Below are 23,827 nucleotides of genomic sequence, written 5' to 3' on the forward strand. Positions count from 1 at the left end.
CAAGGAAATAGCGTTTGCAGATGTCTACGTATCGTAGCAATAGAGTTCAAATGCTTCTTAAAACGAGATATTGCATCTCATTTCTATGTTTCATGATAAGATATAATATTCATTGCGAAGTGTTATGCAGTCCTCGTCTACGATTCAAATGAAAGTAAATACGACACTTCCTTGCAAGGAAATAGCGTTTGCAGATGTCTACGTATCGTAGCAGTAGAGTTCTTATGATTCTTAAAACGCGATATCGCATCTCATTTCTATGTTTCATGGTAAGATATAATATGATTTGCGATGTGTCATGTATTCCTCGTCTACACTTCAAATGAATGTGAATGCCACACTTGCTCGCTGGGAAATAGCGTTTGCAGATGTCTACGTATCGTAGCAATAGATTTCTAATGCTTCTTAAAACGCGATATCGCATTTCATTTCTATGTTTCATGGTAAGATATAATATGATTTGCGAAGTGACTTGTATTCCTCGTCTACACTTCAAGTAAATGTAAAAGCGACACTTCCTTGCTAGGAAATAGCGTCTGCAGATGTCTAGGTATCGTAGCAATAGAGTTCAAATGCTTCTTAAAACGAGATATTGCATCTCATTTCTATGTTTCATGATAAGATATAATATTCATTGCGAAGTGTTATGCAGTCCTCGTCTACGATTCAAATGAAAGTAAATGCGACACTTCCTTGCAAGGAAATAGCGTTTGCAGATGTCTACGTATCGTAGTAATAGAGTTCTTATGATTCTTAAAACGCGATATCGCATCTCATTTCTATGTTTCATGGTAAGATATAATATTCATTGCGAAGTGTTATACATTCCTCGTCTACGATTCAAATGAACGTAAATGCGACACTTCCTTACAAGGAAATAGCGTTTGCAGATGTCTACGTATCGTAGCAATAGAGTTCTTATGATTCTTAAAACGCGATATCGCATCTCATTTCTATGTTTTATGGTAAGATATAATATGATTTGCGAAGTGTTATGTATTCCTCGTCTACACTTCAAATGAATGTAAATGCGACACTTCCTTGCTAGGAAATAGCGTCTGCAGATGTCTAGGTATCGTAGCGATAGAGTTCTAATGCTTCTTAAAACGCGATATCGCATCTCATTTCTATGTTTCATGGTAAGATATAATATGATTTGCGAAGTGACTTGTATTCCTCGTCTACACTTCAAATGAATGTAAATGCGACACTTCCTTGCTAGGATATAGCGTCTGCAGATGTCTAGGTATCGTAGCAATAGAGTTCAAATGTTTCTTAAAACGAGATATTGCATCTCATTTCTATGTTTCATGATAAGATATAATATTCATTGCGAAGTGTTATGCAGTCCTCGTCTACACTTCAAATGAATGTGAATACGACACTTCCTCGCAAGGAAATGGCGCATGCAGATGTCTACGTATCGTAGCAATAGTGTTCAAGTGCTTCATAAAACGAGATATTGCATCTCATTTCTATGTTTCATGATAAGATATAATATTCAGTGCGAAGTGTTATGCAGTCCTCGTCTACGATTCAAATGAAAGTAAATGCGACACTTCCTTGCAAGGAAATAGCGTTTGCAGATGTCTCCGTATCGTAGCAATAGAGTTCTTATGATTCTTAAAACGCGATATCGCATCTCATTTCTATGTTTCATGGTAAGATATAATATGATTTGCGAAGTGTTATGTATTCCTCGTCTACACTTCAAATGAATGTAAATGCGACACTTCCTTGCTAGGAAATAGCGTCTGCAGATGTCTAGGTATCGTAGCGATAGAATTCTAATGCTTCTTAAAACGCGATATCGCATCTCATTTCTATGTTTCATGGTAAGATATAATATGATTTGCGAAGTGTTATGCATTCCTCGTCTACGATTCAAATGAACGTAAATGCGACACTTCCTTGCAAGGAAATAGCGTTTGCAGATGTCTACGTATCGAAGCAATAGAGTTCAAATGCTTCTTAAAACGAGATATTGCATCTGATATCTATGTTTCATGTTAGGATATAATATTCATTGCGAAGTGTTATGCATTCCTCGTCTACGATTCAAATGAATGTAAATGCGACACTTCCTTGCAAGGAAATAGCGTTTGCAGATGTCTGCGTATCGTAGCAATAGATTTCTAATGCTTCTTAAAACGCGATATCGCATCTCATTTCTATGTTTCATGGTAAGATATAATATGATTTGCGAAGTGTTATGTGTTCCTCGTCTACACTTCATATGAATGTAAATGCGACACTTCCTTGCAAGGAAATAGCGTTTGCAGATGTCTACCTATCGTAGCAATAGAGTTCTAATGCTTCTTAAAACGCGATATCGCATCTCATTTCTATGTTTCATGGTAAGATGTAATATGATTTGCGAAGTGTTATGTATTTCTCGCCTACACTTCAAATGAATGTAAATGCGACACTTCCTTGCAAAGAAATAGCGTTTGCAGTTGTCTACGTATCGTAGCAATAGATTTCTAATGCTTCTTAAAACGCGATGTCGCATCTCATTTCTATGTTTCATGGTAAGATATAATATGATTTGCGAAGTGACTTGTATTCCTCGTCTACACTTCAAATGAATGTAAATCCGACACTTCCTAGCAAGGAAATAGCGTTTGCAGATGTCTACGTATCGTGGCAATAGATTTCTAATGCTTCTTAAAACGCGATATCGCATTTCATTTCTATGTTTCATGGTAAGATATAATATGATTTGCGAAGTGACTTGTATTCCTCGTCTACACTTCAAATAAATGTAAAAGCGACACTTCCTTGCTAGGAAGTAGCGTCTGCAGATGTCTAGGTATCGTAGCAATAGAGTTCAAATGCTTCTTAAAACGAGATATTGCATCTCATTTCTATGTTTCATGATAAGATATAATATTCATTGCGAAGTGTTATGCAGTCCTCGTCTACGATTCAAATGAAAGTAAATGCGACACTTCCTTGCAAGGAAATAGCGTTTGCAGATGTCTACGTATCGTAGCAATAGATTTCTAATGCTTCTTAAAACGCGATATCGCATCTCATTTCTATGTTTCATGGTAAGATATAATATGATTTGCGAAGTGTTATGCATTCCTCGTCTACGATTCAAATGAATGTAAATGCGACACTTCCTTGCAAGGAAATAGCGTTTGCAGATGTCTAGGTATCGTAGCGATAGTGTTCTAATGCTTCTTAAAACGCGATATCGCATCTCATTTCCATGTTTCATGGTAAGATATAATGTGATTTGCGAAGTGTTATGTATTCCTCGTCTACACTTCATATGAATGTAAATGCGACACTTCCTTGCAAGGAAATAGCGTTTGCAGATGTCTACGTATCGTAGCAATAGAGTTCAAATGCTTCTTAAAACGAGATATTGCATCTCATTTCTATGTTTCATGATAAGATATAATATTCATTGCGAAGTGTTATGCAGTCCTCGTCTACGATTCAAATGAAAGCAAATACGACACTTCCTTGCAAGGAAATAGCGTTTGCAGATGTCTACGTATCGTAGCAGTAGAGTTCTTATGATTCTTAAAACGCGATATCGCATCTCATTTCTATGTTTCATGGTAAGATATAATATGATTTGCGATGTGTCATGTATTCCTCGTCTACACTTCAAATGAATGTGAATGCCACACTTGCTCGCTAGGAAATAGCGTTTGCAGATGTCTACGTATCGTAGCAATAGATTTCTAATGCTTCTTAAAACGCGATATCGCATCTCATTTCTATGTTTCATGGTAAGATGTAATATGATTTGCGAAGTGTTTATTCCTCGCCTACACTTCAAATGGATGTAAATGCGACACTTCCTTGCAAAGAAATAGCGTTTGCAGTTGTCTACGTATCGTAGCAATAGATTTCTAATGCTTCTTAAAACGCGATGTCGCATCTCATTTCTATGTTTCATGGTAAGATATAATATGATTTGCGAAGTGACTTGTATTCCTCGTCTACACTTCAAATGAATGTAAATCCGACACTTCCTAGCAAGGAAATAGCGTTTGCAGATGTCTACGTATCGTAGCAATAGATTTCTAATGCTTCTTAAAACGCGATATCGCATTTCATTTCTATGTTTCATGGTAAGATATAATATGATTTGCGAAGTGACTTGTATTCCTCGTCTACACTTCAAATAAATGTAAAAGCGACACTTCCTTGCTAGGAAATAGCGTCTGCAGATGTCTAGGTATCGTAGCAATAGAGTTCAAATGCTTCTTAAAACGAGATATTGCATCTCATTTCTATGTTTCATGATAAGATATAATATTCATTGCGAAGTGTTATGCAGTCCTCGTCTACGATTCAAATGAAAGTAAATGCGACACTTCCTTGCAAGGAAATAGCGTTTGCAGATGTCTACGTATCGTAGCAATAGAGTTCTTATGATTCTTAAAACGCGATATCGCATCTCATTTCTATATTTCATGGTAAGATATAATATGAGTTGCGAAGTGTTATGTATTCCTCGTCTACACTTCAAATGAATGTAAATGCGACACTTCCTTGCAAAGAAATAGCGTTTGCAGATGTCTACGTGTCGTAGCAATAGATTTCTAATGCTTCTTAAAACGCGATACCGCATCTCATTTCTATGTTTCATGGTAAGATATAATATGATCTGCGAAGTGTTATGTATTCCTCGTCTACACTTCAAATGAATGTGAATGCCACACTTCCTCGCTAGGAAATAGCGTTTGCAGATGTCTACGTATCGTAGCAATAGATTTCTAATGCTTCTTAAAACGCGATATCGCATCTCATTTCTATGTTTCATGGTAAGATGTAATATGATTTGCGAAGTGTTATGTATTCCTCGTCTACACTTCAAATGAATGTAAATGTGACACTTCCTTGCAAAGAAATAGCGTTTGCAGTTGTCTACGTATCGTTGCAATAGATTTCTAATGCTTCTTAAAACGCGATGTCGCATCTCATTTCTATGTTTCATGGTAAGATATAATATGATTTGCGAAGTGTCTTGTATTCCTCGTCTACACTTCAAATGAATGTAAATGCGACACTTCCTAGCAAGGAAATAGCGTTTGCAGATGTCTGCGTATCGTAGCAATAGATTTCTAATGCTTCTTAAAACGCGATATCGCATCTCATTTCTATGTTTCATGGTAAGATATAATACTCATTGCGAAGTGTTATGCAGTCCTCGTCTACGATTCAAATGAAAGTAAATGCGACACTTCCTTGCAAGGAAATAGCGTTTGCAGATGTTTCCGTATCGTAGCAATAGAGTTCTTATGATTCTTAAAACGCGATATCGCATCTCATTTCTATGTTTCATGGTAAGATATAATATGATTTGCGATGTGTTATGTATTCTTCGTCTACACTTCAAATGAATGTAAATGCGACACTTCCTTGCAAAGAAATAGCGTTTGCAGTTGTCTACGTATCGAAGCAATAGAGTTCATATGCTGCTTAAAACGAGATATTGCATCTCATATCTATGTTTCATGATAAGATATAATATAATTTTGCGAAGTGTCATGTATTCCTCGTCTACACTTCAAATGAATGTGAATGCGATACTTCCTCGCTAGGAAATAGCGTTTGCAGATGTCTACGTATCGAAGCAATAGAGTTCAAATGCTTCTTAAAACGAGATATTGCATCTCATATCTATGTTTCATGATAGGATATAATATTCATTGCGAAGTGTTATGCATTCCTCGTCTACGATTCAAATGAATGTAAATGCGACACTTCCTTGCAAGGAAATAGCGTTTGCAGATGTCTGCGTATCGTAGCAATAGAGTTCTTATGATTCTTAAAACGCGATATCGCATCTCATTTCTATGTTTCATTGTAAGATATAATATGATTTGCGAAGTGACTTGTATTCCTCGTCTACACTTCAAATAAATGTAAAAGCGACACTTCCTTGCTAGGAAATAGCGTCTGCAAATGTCTAGGTATCGTAGCAATAGAGTTCAAATGCTTCTTAAAACGAGATATTGCATCTCATTTCTATGTTTCATGATAAGATATAATATTCATTGCGAAGTGCTATGCAGTCCTCGTCTACGATTCAAATGAAAGTAAATGCGACACTTCCTTGCAAGGAAATAGCGTTTGCAGATGTCTACGTATCGTAGCAATAGAGTTCTAATGCTTCTTAAAACGCAATATCGCATCTCATTTCTATGTTTCATGGTAAGATATAATATGATTTGCGAAGTGTTATGCATTCCTCGTCTACGATTCAAATGAATGTAAATGCGACACTTCCTTGCAAGGAAATAGCGTTTGCAGATGTCTAGGTATCGTAGCGATAGAGTTCTTATGATTCTTAAAACGCGATATCGCATCTCATTTCTATGTTTCATGGTAAGATATAATATGATTTGCGAAGTGTTATGCATTCCTCGTCTACGATTCAAATGAATGTAAATGCGACACTTCCTTGCAAGGAAATAGCGTTTGCAGATGTCTAGGTATCGTAGCGATAGAGTTCTAATGCTTCTTAAAACGCGATATCGCATCTCATTTCCATGTTTCATGGTAAGATATTATGTGATTTGCGAAGTGTTATGTATTCCTCGTCTACACTTCATATGAATGTAAATGCGACACTTCCTTGCAAGGAAATAGCGTTTGCAGATGTCTACGTATCGTAGCAATAGCTCTCTAATGCTTCTTAAAACGTGATATCGCATCTCATTTCTATGTGTCATGGTAAGATATAATATTCATTGCGAAGCGTTATGCATTCCTCGTCTACGATTCAAATGAATGTAAATGCGACACTTCCTTGCAAGGAAATAGTGTTTGCAGATGTCTACGTATCGTAGCAATAGAGTTCTTATGATTCTTAAAACGCGATATCGCATCTCATTTCTATGTTTCATGGTAAGATATAATATGATTTGCGATGTGTCATGTATTCCTCGTCTACACTTCAAATGAATGTGAATGCGACACTTCCTCGCTAGGAAATAGCGTTTGCAGATGTCTACGTATCGTAGCAATAGAGTTCTTATGATTCTTAAAACGCGATATCGCATCTCATTTCTATGTTTCATGGTAAGATATAATATGATTTGCGATGTGTTATGTATTCTTCGTCTACACTTCATATGAATGTAAATGCGACACTTCCTTGCAAGGAAATAGCGTTTGCAGATGTCTACCTATCGTAGCAATAGATTTCTAATGCTTCTTAAAACGCGATATCGCATCTCATTTCTATGTTTCATGGTAAGATGTAATATGATTTGCGAAGTGTTACGTATTCCTCGCCTACACTTCAAATGAATGTAAATGCGACACTTCCTTGCAATGAAATAGCGTTTGCAGTTGTCTACGTATCGTAGCAATAGATTTCTAATGCTTCTTAAAACGCGATGTCGCATCTCATTTCTATGTTTCATGGTAAGATATAATATGATTTGCGAAGTGACTTGTATTCCTCGTCTACACTTCAAATGAATGTAAATCCGACACTTCCTAGCAAGGAAATAGCGTTTGCAGATGTCTACGTATCGTAGCAATAGATTTCTAATGCTTCTTAAGACGCGATATCGCATTTCATTTCTATGTTTCATGGTAAGATATAATATGATTTGCGAAGTGACTTGTATTCCTCGTCTACACTTCAAATAAATGTAAAAGCGACACTTCCTTGCTAGGAAATAGCGTCTGCAGATGTCTAGGTATCGTAGCAATAGAGTTCAAATGCTTCTTAAAACGAGATATTGCATCTCATTTCTATGTTTCATGGTAAGATGTAATATGATTTGCGAAGTGTTATGTATTCCTCGTCTACACTTCAAATGAATGTAAATGCGACACTTCCTTGCTAGGAAATAGCGTCTGCAGATGTCTAGGTATCGTAGCGATAGAGTTCTAATGCTTCTTAAAACGCGATATCGCATCTCATTTCTATGTTTCATGGTAAGATATAATATGATTTGCGAAGTGTTATGCATTTCTCGTCTACGATTCAAATGAACATAAATGCGACACTTCCTTGCAAGGAAATAGCGTTTGCAGATGTCTACGTATCGAAGCAATAGAGTTCAAATGCTTCTTAAAACGAGATATTGCATCTCATATCTATGTTTCATGATAGGATATAATATTCATTGCGAAGTGTTATGCATTCCTCGTCTACGATTCAAATGAATGTAAATGCGACACTTCCTTGCAAGGAAATAGCGTTTGCAGATGTCTGCGTATCGTAGCAATAGAGTTCTTATGATTCTTAAAACGCGATATCGCATCTCATTTCTATGTTTCATTGTAAGATATAATATGATTTGCGAAATGACTTGTATTCCTCGTCTACACTTCAAATAAATGTAAAAGCGACACTTCCTTGCTAGGAAATAGCGTCTGCAGATGTCTAGGTATCGTAGCAATAGAGTTCAAATGCTTCTTAAAACGAGATATTGCATCTCATTTCTATGTTTCATGATAAGATATAATATTCATTGCGAAGTGCTATGCAGTCCTCGTCTACGATTCAAATGAAAGTAAATGCGACACTTCCTTGCAAGGAAATAGCGTTTGCAGATGTCTACGTATCGTAGCAATAGAGTTCTTATGATTCTTAAAACGCGATATCGCATCTCATTTCTATGTTTCATGGTAAGATATAATATGATTTGCGAAGTGTTATGTATTCCTCGTCTACACTTCAAATGAATGTAAATGCGACACTTCCTTGCAAAGAAATAGCGTTTGCAGTTGTCTACGTATCGAAGCAATAGAGTTCATATGCTGCTTAAAACGAGATATTGCATCTCATATCTATGTTTCATGATAAGATATAATATAATTTTGCGAAGTGTCATGTATTCCTCGTCTACACTTCAAATGAATGTGAATGCGATACTTCCTCGCTAGGAAATAGCGTTTGCAGATGTCTACGTATCGTAGCAATAGAGTTCTAATGCTTCTTAAAACGCGATATCGCATCTCATTTCTATGTTTCATGGTAAGATATAATATGATTTGCGAAGTGTTATGCATTCCTCGTCTACGATTCAAATGAATGTAAATGCGACACTTCCTTGCAAGGAAATAGCGTTTGCAGATGTCTGGGTATCGTAGCGATAGAGTTCTAATGCTTCTTAAAACGCGATATCGCATCTCATTTCCATGTTTCATGGTAAGATATTATGTGATTTGCGAGGTGTTATGTATTCCTCGTCTACACTTCATATGAATGTAAATGCGACACTTCCTTGCAAGGAAATAGCGTTTGCAGATGTCTACGTATCGTAGCAATAGAGTTCAAATGCTTCTTAAAACGAGATATTGCATCTCATTTCTATGTTTCATGATAAGATATAATATTCATTGCGAAGTGTTATGCAGTCCTCGTCTACGATTCAAATGAAAGTAAATACGACACTTCCTTGCAAGGAAATAGCGTTTGCAGATGTCTACGTATCGTAGCAGTAGAGTTCTTATGATTCTTAAAACGCGATATCGCATCTCATGTCTATGTTTCATGGTAAGATATAATATGATTTGCGATGTGTTATGTATTCTTCGTCTACACTTCAAATGAATGTAAATGCGACACTTCCTTGCAAAGAAATAGCGTTTGCAGTTGTCTACGTATCGAAGCAATAGAGTTCAAATGCTGCTTAAAACGAGATATTGCATCTCATATCTATGTTTCATGATAAGATATAATATAATTTTGCGAAGTGTCATGTATTCCTCGTGTACACTTCAAATGAATGTGAATGCGATACTTCCTCGCTAGGAAATAGCGTTTGCAGATGTCTACGTATCGTAGCAATAGAGTTCTAATGCTTCTTAAAACGCGATATCGCATCTCATTTCTATGTTTCATGGTAAGATATAATATGATTTGCGAAGTGTCATGTATTCCTCGTCTACACTTCAAATGATTGTGAATGCGATACTTCCTCGCTAGTAAATAGCGTTTGCAGATGTCTACGTATCGTAGCAATAGCTCTCTAATGCTTCTTAAAACGCGATATCGCATCTCATTTCTATGTGTCATGGTAAGATATAATATTCATTGCGAAGCGTTATGCATTCCTCGTCTACGATTCAAATGAATGTAAATGCGACACTTCCTTGCAAGGAAATAGTGTTTGCAGATGTCTACGTATCGTAGCAATAGAGTTCTTATGATTCTTAAAACGCGATATCGCATCTCATTTCTATGTTTCATGGTAAGATATAATATGATTTGCGATGTGTCATGTATTCCTCGTCTACACTTCAAATGAATGTGAATGCGACACTTCCTCGCTAGGAAATAGCGTTTGCAGATGTCTACGTATCGTAGCAATAGAGTTCTTATGATTCTTAAAACGCGATATCGCATCTCATTTCTATGTTTCATGGTAAGATATAATATGATTTGCGATGTGTCATGTATTCCTCGTCTACACTTCAAATGAATGTGAATGCGACACTTCCTCGCTAGGAAATAGCGTTTGCAGATGTCTACGTATCGTAGCAATAGAGTTCTTATGATTCTTAAAACGCGATATCGCATCTCATTTCTATGTTTCATGGTAAGATATAATATGATTAGCCAAGTGTTATGTATTCCTCGTCTACACTTCATATGAATGTAAATGCGACACTTCCTTGCAAGGAAATAGCGTTTGCAGATGTCTACCTATCGTAGCAATAGAGTTCTAATGCTTCTTAAAACGCGATATCGCATCTCATTTCTATGTTTCATGGTAAGATATAATATGATTTGCGAAGTGTTATGCATTCCTCGTCTACGATTCAAATGAATGTAAATGCGACAGTTCCTTGCAAGGAAATAGCGTTTGCAGATGTCTAGGTATCGTAGCGATAGAGTTCTAATGCTTCTTAAAACGCGATATCGCATCTCATTTCCATGTTTCATGGTAAGATATTATGTGATTTGCGAAGTGTTATGTATTCCTCGTCTGCACTTCATATGAATGTAAATGCGACACTTCCTTGCAAGGAAATAGCGTTTACAGATGTCTACGTATCGTAGCAATAGATTTCTTATTATTCATAAAACGCGATATCGCATCTCATTTCTATGTTTTATGGTAAGATATAATATTCATTGCGAAGTGTTATGCAGTCCTCGTCTACGATTCAAATGAAAGTAAATACGACACTTCCTTGCAAGGAAATAGCGTTTGCAGATGTCTACGTATCGTAGCAGTAGAGTTCTTATGATTCTTAAAACGCGATATCGCATCTCCTTTCTATGTATCATGGTAAGATATAATATGATTTGCGATGTGTCATGTATTCCTCGTCTACACTTCAAATGAATGTGAATGCCACACTTGCTCGCTAGGAAATAGCGTTTGCAGATGTCTACGTATCGTAGCAATAGATTTCTAATGCTTCTTAAAACGCGATATCGCATCTCATTTCTATGTTTCATGGTAAGATGTAATATGATTTGCGAAGTGTTATGTATTCCTCGCCTACACTTCAAATGAATGTAAATGCGACACTTCCTTGCAAAGAAATAGCGTTTGCAGTTGTCTACGTATCGTAGCAATAGATTTCTAATGCTTCTTAAAACGCGATGTCGCATCTCATTTCTATGTTTCATGGTAAGATATAATATGATTTGCGAAGTGACTTGTATTCCTCGTCTACACTTCAAATGAATGTAAATCCGACACTTCCTAGCAAGGAAATAGCGTTTGCAGATGTCTACGTATCGTAGCAATAGATTTCTAATGCTTCTTAAAACGCGATATCGCATTTCATTTCTATGTTTCATGGTAAGATATAATATGATTTGCGAAGTGACTTGTATTCCTCGTCTACACTTCAAATAAATGTAAAAGCGACACTTCCTTGCTAGGAAATAGCGTCTGCAGATGTCTAGGTATCGTAGCAATAGAGTTCAAATGCTTCTTAAAACGAGATATTGCATCTCATTTCTATGTTTCATGATAAGATATAATATTCATTGCGAAGTGTTATGCAGTCCTCGTCTACGATTCAAATGGAAGTAAATCCGACACTTCCTTGCAAGGAAATAGCGTTTGCAGATGTCTACGTATCGTAGCAATAGAGTTCTTATGATTCTTAAAACGCGATATCGCATCTCATTTCTATGTTTCATGGTAAGATATAATATGATTTGCGAAGTGTTATGTATTCCTCGTCTACACTTCAAATGAATGTAAATGCGACACTTCCTTGCAAAGAAATAGCGTTTGCAGATGTCTACGTGTCGTAGCAATAGATTTCTAATGCTTCTTAAAACGCGATACCGCATCTCATTTCTATGTTTCATGGTAAGATGTAATATGATTTGCGAAGTGTTATGTATTCCTCGTCTACACTTCAAATGAATGTAAATGCGACACTTCCTAGCTAGGAAATAGCGTCTGCAGATGTCTAGGTATCGTAGCGATAGAGTTCTAATGCTTCTTAAAACGCGATATCGCATCTCATTTCTATGTTTCATGGTAAGATATAATATGATTTGCGAAGTGTTATGCATTTCTCGTCTACGATTCAAATGAACGTAAATGCGACACTTCCTTGCAAGGAAATAGCGTTTGCAGATGTCTACGTATCGAAGCAATAGAGTTCAAATGCTTCTTAAAACGAGATATTGCATCTCATATCTATGTTTCATGATAGGATATAATATTCATTGCGAAGTGTTATGCATTCCTCGTCTACGATTCAAATGAATGTAAATGCGACACTTCCTTGCAAGGAAATAGCGTTTGCAGATGTCTGCGTATCGTAGCAACAGAGTTCTTATGATTCTTAAAACGCGATATCGCATCTCATTTCTATGTTTCATTGTAAGATATAATATGATTTGCGAAGTGCCATGTATTCCTCGTCTACACTTCAAATGAATGTAAATGCGACACTTCCTTGCAAGGAAATAGCGTTTGCAAATGTCTATCTAACTTAGCAATAGTGTTCTAATGCTCCTTAAAACGCGATACCGCATCTCATTTCTATGTTTCATGGTAAGATATAGTATGATTTGCGAAGTGTTATGTATTCCTCGTCTACACTTCAAATGAATGTAAATGCAACACTTCCTTGCAAGGAAATAGCGTCTGCAGATGTCTACGTATCGTAGCAATAGTGTTTAAATGCTTCATAAAACGAGATATTGCATCTCATTTCTATGTTTCATGATAAGATATAATATTCAGTGCGAAGTGTTATGCAGTCCTCGTCTACGATTCAAATGAAAGTAAATGCGACACTTCCTTGCAAGGAAATAGCGTTTGCAGATGTCTCCGTATCGTAGCAATAGAGTTCTTATGATTCTTAAAACGCGATATCGCATCTCATTTCTATGTTTCATGGTAAGATATAATATGATTTGCGATGTGTTATGTATTCTTCGTCTACACTTCAAATGAATGTAAATGCGACACTTCCTTGCAAAGAAATAGCGTTTGCAGTTGTCTACGTATCGAAGCAATAGAGTTCAAATGCTGCTTAAAACGAGATATTGCATCTCATATCTATGTTTCATGATAAGATATAATATAATTTTGCGAAGTGTCATGTATTCCTCGTGTACACTTCAAATGAATGTGAATGCGATACTTCCTCGCTAGGAAATAGCGTTTGCAGATGTTTACGTATCGTAGCAATAGAGTTCTAATGCTTCTTAAAACGCGATATCGCATCTCATTTCTATGTTTCATGGTAAGATATAATATGATTTGCGAAGTGTCATGTATTCCTCGTCTACACTTCAAATGATTGTGAATGCGATACTTCCTCGCTAGTAAATAGCGTTTGCAGATGTCTACGTATCGTAGCAATAGCTCTCTAATGCTTCTTAAAACGCGATATCGCATCTCATTTCTATGTGTCATGGTAAGATATAATATTCATTGCGAAGCGTTATGCATTCCTCGTCTACGATTCAAATGAATGTAAATGCGACACTTCCTTGCAAGGAAATAGCATTTGTAGATGTCTACGTATCGTAGCAATAGAGTTCTTATGATTCTTAAAACGCGATATCGCATCTCATTTCTATGTTTCATGGTAAGATATAATATGATTTGCGAAGTGTCATGTATTCCTTGTCTACACTTCAAATGAATGTGAATGCGACACTTCCTCGCTAGGAAATAGCGTTTGCAGATGTCTACGTATGGTAGCAATAGATTTCTAATGCTTCTTAAAACGCGAGATCGCATCTCATTTCTATGTTTCATGGTAAGATGTAATATGATTTGCGAAGTGTTATGTATTCCTCGTCTAGACTTCAAATGAATGTAAATGTGACACTTCCTCGCAAAGAAATAGCGTTTGCAGTTGTCTACGTATCGTTGCAATAGATTTCTAATGCTTCTTAAAACGCGAAGTCGCATCTCATTTCTATGTTTCATGGTAAGATATAATATGATTTGCGAAGTGTCTTGTATTCCTCGTCTACACTTCAAATGAATGTAAATGCGACACTTCCTAGCAAGGAAATAGCGTTTGCAGATGTCTGCGTATCGTAGCAATAGATTTCTAATGCTTCTTAAAACGCGATATCGCATCTCATTTCTATGTTTCATGGTAAGATATAATATTCATTGCGAAGTGTTATACATTCCTCGTCTACGATTCAAATGAACGTAAATGCGACACTTCCTTACAAGGAAATAGCGTTTGCAGATGTCTACGTATCGTAGCAATAGAGTTCTTATGATTCTTAAAACGCGATATCGCATCTCATTTCTATGTTTTATGGTAAGATATAATATGATTTGCGAAGTGTTATGTATTCCTCGTTTACACTTCATATGAATGTAAATGCGACACTTCCTTGCTAGGAAATAGCGTCTGCAGATGTCTAGGTATCGTAGCGATAGAGTTCTAATGCTTCTTAAAACGCGATATCGCATCTCATTTCTATGTTTCATGGTAAGATATAATATGATTTGCGAAGTGTTATGCATTCCTCGTCTACGATTCAAATGAATGTAAATGCGACACTTCCTTGCAAGGAAATAGCGTTTGCAGATGTCTGCGTATCGTAGCAATAGAGTTCGTATGATTCTTAAAACGCGATATCGCATCTCATTTCTATGTTTCATGGTAAGATATAATATGATTTGCGAAGTGTCATGTGTTCCTCGTCTACACTTCAAATGAATGTAAATGCGACACTTCCTTGCAAGGAAATAGCGTTTGCAAATGTCTATCTAACTTAGCAATAGTGTTCTAATGCTCCTTAAAACGCGATATCGCATCTCATTTCTATGTTTCATGGTAAGATATAATATGATTTGCGAAGTGTTATGTATTCCTCGTCTACACTTCAAATGAATGTAAATGCGACACTTCCTTGCAAGGAAATAGCGTTTGTAGATGTCTACGTATCGTAGCAATAGAGTTCTTATGATTCTTAAAACGCGATATCGCATCTCGTTTCTATGTTTCATGGTAAGATATAATATGATTTGCGATGTGTCATGTATTCCTCGTCTACACTTCAAATGAATGTGAATGCGACACTTCCTCGCTAGGAAATAGCGTTTGCAGATGTCTACGTATCGTAGCAATAGAGTTCTTATGATTCTTAAAACGCGATATCGCATCTCATTTCTATGTTTCATGGTAAGATATAATATGATTTGCCAAGAGTTATGTATTCCTCGTCTACACTTCATATGAATGTAAATGCGACACTTCCTTGCAAGGAAATAGCGTTTGCAGATGTCTAGGTATCGTAGCGATAGAGTTCTAATGCTTCTTAAAACGCGATATCGCATCTCATTTCCATGTTTCATGGTAAGATATAATGTGATTTGCGAAGTGTTATGTATTCCTCGTCTACACTTCATATGAATGTAAATGCGACACTTCCTTGCAAGGAAATAGCGTTTGCAGATGTCTACGTATCGTAGCAATAGATTTCTTATTATTCATAAAACGCGATATCGCATCTCATTTCTATGTTTTATGGTAAGATATAATATTCATTGCGAAGCGTTATGTATTCCTCGTCTACACTTCAAATGAATGTAAATGCGACACTTCCTTGCTAGGAAATAGCGTCTGCAGATGTCTAGGTATCGTAGCGATAGAGTTCTAATGCTTCTCAAAACGCGATATCGCATCTCACTTCTATGTTTCATGGTAAGATATAATATGATTTGCGAAGTGTTATGCAATCCTCGTCTACGATTCAAATGAACGTAAATGCGACATTTCCTTGCAAGGAAATAGCGTTTGCAGATGTCTACGTATCGAAGCAATAGAGTTCAAATGCTTCTTAAAACGAGATATTGCATCTCATATCTATGTTTCATGTTAGGATATAATATTCATTGCGAAGTGTTATGCATTCCTCGTCTACGATTCAAATGAATGTAAATGCGACACTTCCTTGCAAGGAAATAGCGTTTGCAGATGTCTGCGTATCGTAGCAATAGATTTCTAATGCTTCTTAAAACGCGATATCGCATCACATTTCTATGTTTCATGGTAAGATATAATATGATTTGCGAAGTGTTATGTGTTCCTTGTCTACACTTCATATGAATGTAAATGCGACACTTCCTTGCAAGGAAATAGCGTTTGCAGATGTCTACCTATCGTAGCAATAGAGTTCTAATGCTTCTTAAAACGCGATATCGCATCTCATTTCTATGTTTCATGGTAAGATATAATATGATTTGCGAAGTGTTATGCATTCCTCGTCTACGATTCAAATGAATGTAAATGCGACACTTCCTTGCAAGGAAATAGCGTTTGCAGATGTTTACGTATCGTAGCAATAGAGTTCTAATGCTTCTTAAAACGCGATATCGCATCTCATTTCTATGTTTCATGGTAAGATATAATATGATTTGCGAAGTGTCATGTATTCCTCGTCTACACTTCAAATGATTGTGAATGCGATACTTCCTCGCTAGTAAATAGCGTTTGCAGATGTCTACGTATCGTAGCAATAGCTCTCTAATGCTTCTTAAAACGCGATATCGCATCTCATTTCTATGTGTCATGGTAAGATATAATATTCATTGCGAAGCGTTATGCATTCCTCGTCTACGATTCAAATGAATGTAAATGCGACACTTCCTTGCAAGGAAATAGCATTTGTAGATGTCTACGTATCGTAGCAATAGAGTTCTTATGATTCTTAAAACGCGATATCGCATCTCATTTCTATGTTTCATGGTAAGATATAATATGATTTGCGAAGTGTCATGTATTCCTTGTCTACACTTCAAATGAATGTGAATGCGACACTTCCTCGCTAGGAAATAGCGTTTGCAGATGTCTACGTATCGTAGCAATAGATTTCTAATGCTTCTTAAAACGCGAGATCGCATCTCATTTCTATGTTTCATGGTAAGATGTAATATGATTTGCGAAGTGTTATGTATTCCTCGTCTAGACTTCAAATGAATGTAAATGTGACACTTCCTCGCAAAGAAATAGCGTTTGCAGTTGTCTACGTATCGTTGCAATAGATTTCTAATGCTTCTTAAAACGCGAAGTCGCATCTCATTTCTATGTTTCATGGTAAGATATAATATGATTTGCGAAGTGTCTTGTATTCCTCGTCTACACTTCAAATGAATGTAAATGCGACACTTCCTAGCAAGGAAATAGCGTTTGCAGATGTCTGCGTATCGTAGCAATAGATTTCTAATGCTTCTTAAAACGCGATATCGCATCTCATTTCTATGTTTCATGGTAAGATATAATATTCATTGCGAAGTGTTATACATTCCTCGTCTACGATTCAAATGAACGTAAATGCGACACTTCCTTACAAGGAAATAGCGTTTGCAGATGTCTACGTATCGTAGCAATAGAGTTCTTATGATTCTTAAAACGCGATATCGCATCTCATTTCTATGTTTTATGGTAAGATATAATATGATTTGCGAAGTGTTATGTATTCCTCGTTTACACTTCATATGAATGTAAATGCGACACTTCCTTGCTAGGAAATAGCGTCTGCAGATGTCTAGGTATCGTAGCGATAGAGTTCTAATGCTTCTTAAAACGCGATATCGCATCTCATTTCTATGTTTCATGGTAAGATATAATATGATTTGCGAAGTGTTATGCATTCCTCGTCTACGATTCAAATGAATGTAAATGCGACACTTCCTTGCAAGGAAATAGCGTTTGCAGATGTCTGCGTATCGTAGCAATAGAGTTCGTATGATTCTTAAAACGCGATATCGCATCTCATTTCTATGTTTCATGGTAAGATATAATATGATTTGCGAAGTGTCATGTGTTCCTCGTCTACACTTCAAATGAATGTAAATGCGACACTTCCTTGCAAGGAAATAGCGTTTGCAAATGTCTATCTAACTTAGCAATAGTGTTCTAATGCTCCTTAAAACGCGATATCGCATCTCATTTCTATGTTTCATGGTAAGATATAATATGATTTGCGAAGTGTTATGTATTCCTCGTCTACACTTCAAATGAATGTAAATGCGACACTTCCTTGCAAGGAAATAGCGTTTGTAGATGTCTACGTATCGTAGCAATAGAGTTCTTATGATTCTTAAAACGCGATATCGCATCTCATTTCTATGTTTCATGGTAAGATATAATATGATTTGCGATGTGTCATGTATTCCTCGTCTACACTTCAAATGAATGTGAATGCGACACTTCCTCGCTAGGAAATAGCGTTTGCAGATGTCTACGTATCGTAGCAATAGAGTTCTTATGATTCTTAAAACGCGATATCGCATCTCATTTCTATGTTTCATGGTAAGATATAATATGATTTGCCAAGAGTTATGTATTCCTCGTCAACACTTCATATGAATGTAAATGCGACACTTCCTTGCAAGGAAATAGCGTTTGCAGATGTCTAGGTATCGTAGCGATAGAGTTCTAATGCTTCTTAAAACGCGATATCGCATCTCATTTCCATGTTTCATGGTAAGATATAATGTGATTTGCGAAGTGTTATGTATTCCTCGTCTACACTTCATATGAATGTAAATGCGACACTTCCTTGCAAGGAAATAGCGTTTGCAGATGTCTACGTATCGTAGCAATAGATTTCTTATTATTCATAAAACGCGATATCGCATCTCATTTCTATGTTTCATGGTAAGATATAATATGATTTGCGAAGTGTTATGCAATCCTCGTCTACGATTCAAATGAACGTAAATGCGACATTTCCTTGCAAGGAAATAGCGTTTGCAGATGTCTACGTATCGAAGCAATAGAGTTCAAATGCTTCTTAAAACGAGATATTGCATCTCATATCTATGTTTCATGTTAGGATATAATATTCATTGCGAAGTGTTATGCATTCCTCGTCTACGATTCAAATGAATGTAAATGCGACACTTCCTTGCAAGGAAATAGCGTTTGCAGATGTCTGCGTATCGTAGCAATAGATTTCTAATGCTTCTTAAAACGCGATATCGCATCTCATTTCTATGTTTCATGGTAAGATATAATATGATTTGCGAAGTGTTATGTGTTCCTTGTCTACACTTCATATGAATGTAAATGCGACACTTCCTTGCAAGGAAATAGCGTTTGCAGATGTCTACCTATCGTAGCAATAGAGTTCTAATGCTTCTTAAAACGCGATATCGCATCTCATTTCTATGTTTCATGGTAAGATATAATATGATTTGCGAAGTGTTATGCATTCCTCGTCTACGATTCAAATGAATGTAAATGCGACACTTCCTTGCAAGGAAATAGCGTTTGCAGATGTCTAGGTATCGTAGCGATAGAGTTCTAATGCTTCTTAAAACGCGATATCGCATCTCATTTCCATGTTTCATGGTAAGATATAATGTGATTTGCGAAGTGTTATGTATTCCTCGTCTACACTTCATATGAATGTAAATGCGACACTTCCTTGCAAGGAAATAGCGTTTGCAGATGTCTACGTATCGTAGCAATAGATTTCTTATTATTCTTAAAACGCGATATCGCATCTCATTTCTATGTTTCATGGTAAGATATAATATTCATTGCGAAGCGTTATGCATTCCTCGTCTACGATTCAAATGAATGTAAATGCGACACTTCCTTGCAAGGAAGTAGCGTTTGCAGATGTCTACGTATCGTAGCAATAGAGTTCTAATGCTTCTTAAAACGCGATATCGCATCTCATTTCTATGTTTCATGGTAAGATATAATATGACTTGCGAAGTGTCATGTATTCCTCCTCTACACTTCAAATGAATGTAAGTGCGACACTTCCTTGCTAGGAAATAGCGTCTGCAGATGTCTAGGTATCGTAGCAATAGAGTTCAAATGCTTCTTAAAGCGAGATATTGCATCTCATATCTATGTTTCATGATAAGATATAATTATCATTGCGAAGTGTTATGTATTCCTCGTCTGCACTTCAAATGAATGTAAATGCGACACTTCCTTGCAAAGAAATAGCGTTTGCAGATGTCTACGTAACGTAGCAATAGATTTTTAATGCTTCTTAAAACGCGATATCGCATCTCATTTCTATGTTTCATGGTAAGATGTAATATGATTTGCGAAGTGTTATGTATTCCTCGTCTACACTTCAAATGAATGTAAATGAGACACTTCCTTGCAAAGAAATAGCGTTTGCAGATGTCTACGTGTCGTAGCAATAGATTTCTAATGCTTCTTAAAACGCGATATCGCATCTCATTTCTATGTTTCATGGTAAGATATAATATGATCTGCGAAGTGTTATGTATTCCTCGTCTACACTTCAAATGAATGTGAATGCCACACTTCCTCGCTAGGAAATAGCGTTTGCAGATGTCTACGTATCGTAGCAATAGATTTTTAATGCTTCTTAAAACGCGATATCGCATCTCATTTCTATGTTTCATGGTAAGATGTAATATGATTTGCGAAGTGTTATGTATTCCTCGTCTACACTTCAAATGAATGTAAATGTGACACTTCCTTGCAAAGAAATAGCGTTTGCAGATGTCTACGTATCGTAGCAATAGAGTTCTTATGATTCTTAAAACGCGATATCGCATCTCATTTCTATGTTTCATGGTATGATATAATATGATTTGCCAAGTGTTATGTATTCCTCGTCTACACTTCATATGAATGTAAATGCGACACTTCCTTGCAAGGAAATAGCGTTTGCAGATGTCTACCTATCGTAGCAATAGAGTTCTAATGCTTCTTAAAACGCGATATCGCATCTCATTTCTATGTTTCATGGTAAGATATAATATGATTTGCGAAGTGTTATGTATTCCTCGTCTACACTTGAAATGAATGTAAATGCGACTCTTCCTTGCAAGGAAATAGCGTTTGCAGATGTCTAGGTATCGTAGCAATAGAGTTCTAATGCTTCTTAAAACGCGATATCGCATCTTATTTCTATGTTTCATGGTAAGATATAATATGATTTGCGAAGTGTTATGTATTCCTCGTCTACACTTCAAATGAATGTGAATGCCACACTTCCTTGCAAGGAAATAGCGTCTGCAGATGTCTAGGTATCGTAGCGATAGAGTTCTAATGCTTCTTAATACGAAATATTGCATCTCATATCTGTTTCATGATAAGATATAATATTCATTGCGATGTGTTATGCATTCCTCGTCTACGATTCAAATGAATGTAAATGCGACACTTCCTTGCAAGGAAATAGCGTTTGCAGATGTCTACGTATCGTAGCAATAGAGTTCTTATGATTCTTAAATCGCGATATCGCATCTCATTTCTATGTTTCATGGTAAGATATAATATGATTTGCGAAGTGTTATGCATTCCTCGTCTACGATGCAAATGAATGTAAATGCGACACTTCCTTGCAAGGGAATAGCGTTTGCAGATGTCTAGGTATCGTAGCGATAGAGTTCTAATGCTTCTTAAAACGCGATATCGCATCTCATTTCCATGTTTCATGGTAAGATATAATATGATTTGCGAAGTGTTATGTATTCCCCGTCTACACTTCAAATGAATGTAAATGCGACACTTCCTCGCTAGGAAATAGCGTTTGCAGATGTCTACGTGTCGTAGCAATAGATTTCTAATGCTTTTTAAAACGAGATATAGCATCTTATATCTATGTTTCATAATAAGATATAATATTCATTGCGAAGTGTTAAGCATTCCTCGTCTACGATTCAAATGAATGTAAATGCGACACTTTCTCGCTAGGAAATAGCGTTTGCAGATGTCACGTATCGTAGCAATGGAGTTCTTATGATTCTTAAAACGCGATATCGCATCTCAATTCTATGTTTCATGGTAAGATATAATATGATTTGCGAAGTGTTATGTATTCCTCGTCTACACTTCAAATGAATGTAAATGCGACACTTCCTTGCAAAGAAATAGCGTTTGCAGATGTCTACGTGTCGTAGCAATAGATTTCTAATGCTTCTTAAAACGCGATATCGCATCTCATTTCTATGTTTCATGGTAAGATATAATATGATCTGCGAAGTGTTATGTATTCCTCGTCTACACTTCAAATGAATGTGAATGCCACACTTCCTCGCTAGTAAATAGCGTTTGCAGATGTCTACGTATCGTAGCAATAGCTCTCTAATGCTTCTTAAAACGCGATATCGCATCTCATTTCTATGTGTCATGGTAAGATATAATATTCATTGCGAAGTGTTATGTACTCCTCGTCTACACTTCAAATGAATGTAAATGCGACTCTTCCTTGCAAGGAAATTGCGTTTGCAGATGTCTAGGTATCGTAGCAATAGAGTTCTAATGCTTCTTAAAACGCGATATCGCATCTTATTTCTATGTTTCATGGTAAGATATAATATGATTTGCGAAGTGTTATGTATTCCTCGTCTACACTTCAAATGAATGTAAATGCCACACTTCCTTGCAAGGAAATAGCGTCTGCAGATGTCTAGGTATCGTAGCAATAGAGTTCTAATGCTTCTTAAAACGCGATATCGCATCTCATTTCTATGTTTCATGGTAAGATATAATATGACTTGCGAAGTGTCATGTATTCCTCGTCTACACTTCAAATGAATGTAAATGCCACACTTCCTTGCAAGGAAATAGCGTCTGCAGATGTCTAGGTATCGTAGCAATAGAGTTCTAATGCTTCTTAAAACGCGATATCGCATCTCATTTCTATGTTTCATGGTAAGATATAATATGACTTGCGAAGTGTCATGTATTCCTCGTCTACACTTCAAATGAATGTAAGTGCGACACTTCCTTGCTAGGAAATAGCGTCTGCAGATGTCTAGGTATCGTAGCAATAGAGTTCAAATGCTTCTTAAAGCGAGATATTGCATCTCATATCTATGTTTCATGATAAGATATAATTATCATTGCGAAGTGTTATGTATTCCTCGTCTGCACTTCAAATGAATGTAAACGCGACACTTCCTTGCAAGGAAATAGCGTTTGCAGATGTCTACCTATCGTAGCAATAGAGTTCTAATGCTTCTTAAAACGCGATATCGCATCTCATTTCTATGCTTCATGGTAAGATATAATATGATTTGCGAAGTGTTATGTATTCCTCGTCTACACTTCAAATGAATGTAAATGCGACTCTTCCTTGCAAGGAAATTGCGTTTGCAGATATCTAGGTATCGTAGCAATAAGGTTCTAATGCTTCTTAAAACGCGATATCGCATCTTATTTCTATGTTTCATGGTAAGATATAATATGATTTGCGAAGTGTTATGTATTCCTCGTCTACACTTCAAATGAATGTAAATGCCACACTTCCTTGCAAGGAAATAGCGTCTGCAGATGTCTAGGTATCGTAGCGATAGAGTTCTAATGCTTCTTAATACGAAATATTGCATCTCATATCTGTTTCATGATAAGATATAATATTCATTGCGATGTGTTATGCATTCCTCGTCTACGATTCAAATGAATGTAAATGCGACAC

This window comes from Xylocopa sonorina, chromosome 2 (assembly GCF_050948175.1).
Source record: "Xylocopa sonorina isolate GNS202 chromosome 2, iyXylSono1_principal, whole genome shotgun sequence".
NCBI classification, from domain to species: Eukaryota; Metazoa; Arthropoda; class Insecta; order Hymenoptera; family Apidae; genus Xylocopa; species Xylocopa sonorina.